This window comes from Trachypithecus francoisi, unplaced genomic scaffold, assembly GCF_009764315.1.
Source record: "Trachypithecus francoisi isolate TF-2019V2 unplaced genomic scaffold, Tfra_2.0 Lachesis_group20, whole genome shotgun sequence".
NCBI lineage: Eukaryota > Metazoa > Chordata > Mammalia > Primates > Cercopithecidae > Trachypithecus > Trachypithecus francoisi.
In genome coordinates, this window is record NW_022681466.1 from 61,546,147 (window position 1) to 61,550,094 (window position 3,948).

The 3,948-nt window shown below is 44.3% G+C and overlaps 1 non-coding gene across 1 annotated transcript; it reads left to right on the forward strand.

Annotated features, from left to right (window-relative positions):
* Positions 1 to 3,035: 3,035 nt before the first annotated feature.
* LOC117068047 lies at positions 3,036 to 3,141 on the forward strand. The gene has a single exon (XR_004430923.1). It is a non-coding gene; the product is annotated as a U6 spliceosomal RNA (small nuclear RNA).
* The last annotated feature ends 807 nt before the right edge of the window (positions 3,142 to 3,948 follow it).

Sequence of the window (3,948 nt, forward strand, 5' to 3'; positions counted from 1 at the left end):
GGCAAGGGATGCAGGAAGAGGGGCTTTGATGGTGGCTGTTTGCCAGTCGGTACAGAGCATTTCTGCATTTTAATAATTCCAACGGCCTTTCCATCTGGCAGCAGCCATCCAGTAAGCCAAGATGGGTACACACAAGGACACCCAGGAGCCATGGAGGAAGAAGCAGTCCGATGTAATGCAGCTTCTTCTGAGGGATACAAGGCCAAGGAAGGTTACGAGAGCACCAGAAGAAAAGAGGCTAAGCACGGGTCCTGGGGATTCCAGGTTGTAATTGTTTGGGTAGCCCACAATGTGTGCTGAGAAGACTGCACTTTCTTCTGAGAGATACAACGCCAAGCAAAGTTACAGGGCACGAGAAGACTAAAGGAGTTTTCAGGCTAGTGGATAGATATGTCAGCAAAAAACCGTAATACCATAATGGGTTGTTTAACTGGACCCATTTCAGTAAAACCCTTTCAGTCATTTCTCCTGGCCTCTAAGGAGTGTTTGGCAAAGACAACATTTCCATTCTTTCTGAAACATTCGCTTAGTGTGACTCTCTCTTCTGGGTTCTTTTCCATCCCTCGAGTCAGATACAAGGGGCACGGACCGGGATAAAAGGCCAAGCCAGGTTACGTTATATATAGGATTCACGTGCATCGTGGTGGCCAAAAACACCCAGTTCCTAGGGGCGCAACTTACAGCAAGCCTGTCCATCCTGGTATTAACCAGCTAACGTTTGCTGGAAGCCTTGGGTTCATTGCAGAGGAGTGAGCTGGATGCCACTGTGGGCCTCTAAGAGGCCTGAATTCTCACTGTGTTGGTAAAGATGCCTCATACAAATTTTTTGAGGTTGTCCTCATTGATACATTCCATAAAGCTGTCAGAAGAAATCCTGACATCCTGTGAATCACCACAGCAGTCCACAAGCACAGGGAGATGAATGGGCTGATCGCTGCAGGCTAAAAGAGCTGTGGCCTTGGAAAGGGCCGTAAGTCCCACCACACTGTTGGTGGTTCTCGCCGTGCAACGTGGAGAAGGCGCAATACTCTCCGGCTCCACTGTTACCGCTAATATAAACAATGTTTGTAAAATTCACACCTAAGAAACAATTTAGTACAGTCAAAAAAAACAAAACAAAAAACCCTCCAATGGCCATATCTCTCTGCACTTGCTGATGGGCCAGCAGCCCAAAGCATACCAGCTCAGGCTATCGCACTCCTACCTATTTAACGGGTTAAGAAACTGAGGTTTAGTGAGAAAAGATTTGAAGAATGGCCCACAGCTAGTGGCAGAAAAACTGGCCGTAGAACTCATCTCTTCGTTCTCAGATCCAGTGTTTTATTTTACATCATCACTCATAAATTTCCCCTAGAACCATTATGAGCATCCAAATACCTGTTACTAACGAGAATATGAAACGTGGGCTGGCTCAGCAACTGTACCGTTAATAGACAGTCCTGTAACAATAAACATATGATCAAGAAGGGTCCTTCTCCTCCATGGAAAATCTGCAAGTTTTCATCATGGAATCATGCATTCTAACAAAGGCTGGTTCCAGGAAGAAGCAGGCAAATTCTGAAATACTCTCCCAGGGTGAACCCCCCTGCAGGTGATCCATCTGACTCAATTTCACCGCAGGGAAGATCCATCTCTGGGACTCTTTCACATGACGAACATTCTAGGTATGAGACACGATAATTAACTGCATGTTCTGATAAGCTGGCTGACAATTAAAGCCGAGGTTGCTAAGCAGTTCTGATAACAATTACCAATGTGGTTTTCATATTTTGTGACAAGGGTCTAAAAAAGAAGCATATTATGATTCCTGGTGGATGTAGCCCCTGCTAGTCATGTTTTAATTATTAACTTAATTATATGGATGAAGCAGTAGGTGGTAATTTAATTCCTTCACTGACACTTAATTCTCGCTCACTCAGCCACCAGGCTGGGAGACTCTTCAGAAGCAGTTTGTTTCAGGAATTCATTCTAGATATATCCAGCAGTATCAGGGCTCTACCACCATGTGTCCCTCTGAAACACAGGCAGGAATGGATAGGAGGGTGGATGGGAAAAGAAGTGATGTGTCCTGGTAAACTGCTATGATCTGGATACACTAAAATGAGCTAGCAATGGGAGACCTGGCCCAGATGAGCACTGGCTGTGAATGTGAAGCTGAATATGCCAAGCGTGGTGTTCAAACAACACACTTTCCTCATTAAGTCCAAAAGTTATTGGGAGGATATAAAGAGTGAATAAGAGGCCAGGCATGGTGGCTCATGCCTGTAATCCCAGCACTCTGGGAGGCCAAGGCCGGTAGATCACCTGAGATCAGGAGTTCGAGACCAGCCTGGCCAACATAGTCAAACCCATCTGTACTATAAGTACAAAAAATTAGCTGGGCATGGTAGCGGATGCCCGTAATCCCAGCTACTCAAGAGACTGAGACAGGAGAATCTCTTGAACCCAGGAGGTGGAGACTAAGGCAAGCTGAGATTGTGCCATTGCACTCCAGCCTGGGCAACAAGAGCGAAACTCCGTCACCAAAAAAAAAACGTGAATAAGAGATTGGGAAGATTGTTCTGGGCTCCCCACTTAAGAGTGGAGGATGCGGACTCAAGGCTTTTAGAGAAAACATGTTTCGTTCCCATGGCCTCTCTAGAGTTTTGCATGTTCTTATTTTTCAGAAAGAACCACTCCATTTCCCTTGGAATGTTAGTGGAATCTATTTAGATGTGGTACTTCCCTGATCTCTGCTTGTTAGACCAAACAGGGAAACACCTGGTGTAATGGACAAGGGAAAAAGAAAGATCACGAGGAAGAGTTATGATCTAGAGAAAAATATACCCCCAGGGCTGTTTCCTAAACCCATATGGTTGGGAATGTGGTCAACTTCAAAGGCAACTCAGGAAGCCACATGGGATCCCAGCCATCAGGCATAGACCCCTGAAGCCAAGATTGGGAGGTATGGCTTAACACTTAACCCAACCAAGTAGAGGCTTAAGCTACTGATTGTGTAGTATCTCAGTTAAGATTGGTCTAAAAACTTAAGTCATGTACTCACCTTGGCAGCACATATACTGAAATTGGAATGATACAGAGAAGATTAGCATGGCGTCGGTGCACGGATAACAAAAAACTTGTGAAGCATTCCATACTTTTAAAAACAAAAATATAAAAATAAAGTTTAAAGGTTGGATCAGGATAGACGTGTACATTTGTGACTTTCATAAGTAGAAGTATCCATATATGTGAATGTATTTAGCAAACATGGATCACATGATGCTTTTTACTGTTTTGTTTTTTGAGATGGAGTCATACTGTCGCCCAGGCTGGAGTGCAGTGGCATGATCTCAGCTCACTGCAACCTCTGCCCCAGGTTCAAGCGATTCTCCTGCCTCAGCCTCTGGAGTAGCTGGGATTACATTATTTTGTTTTGTTTTGTTTTGTTTTGTTTTTCAGTAGAGTTTCGCCATGTTGTCAGGATGGCCTCGAACTCCTGACCTCAGGTAACCTGCCCCCGCTTGGCCTCCCAATGTGCTGGGATTACAGGCATGAGCCACCACAGCCGGCCCTTTTCACAGTTTCGTAAACTGTATTTTTGTGCTCACTTAACAGTATATCACGTACATCTCTATAAATAACGTTCATCATTTTGTCACTTAGTAACATCATTTTAAAATGGTTTATTTTGTCATCTAGTGAATGCATAGTCTTAAAAGATATTTTATTGATTTTCTATTGTGGGACATTTGTTTCAAATTTTTCACTATAAATCACAGTGCAGGACAGAACTGCCATCTTTCCCCACTGACCTGAGGCATTGCTGCTATCACATCCTGGTTCCCACACATACATGGGTTCCTTCTGGACTCTCTGCTCTGTTACGTTTGTCCTTCAAGCTATTTACACACCATCCCCATATTGTTTCAGTTATTATAACTTTGCCATGTGTTTCCCTGCCCCTTC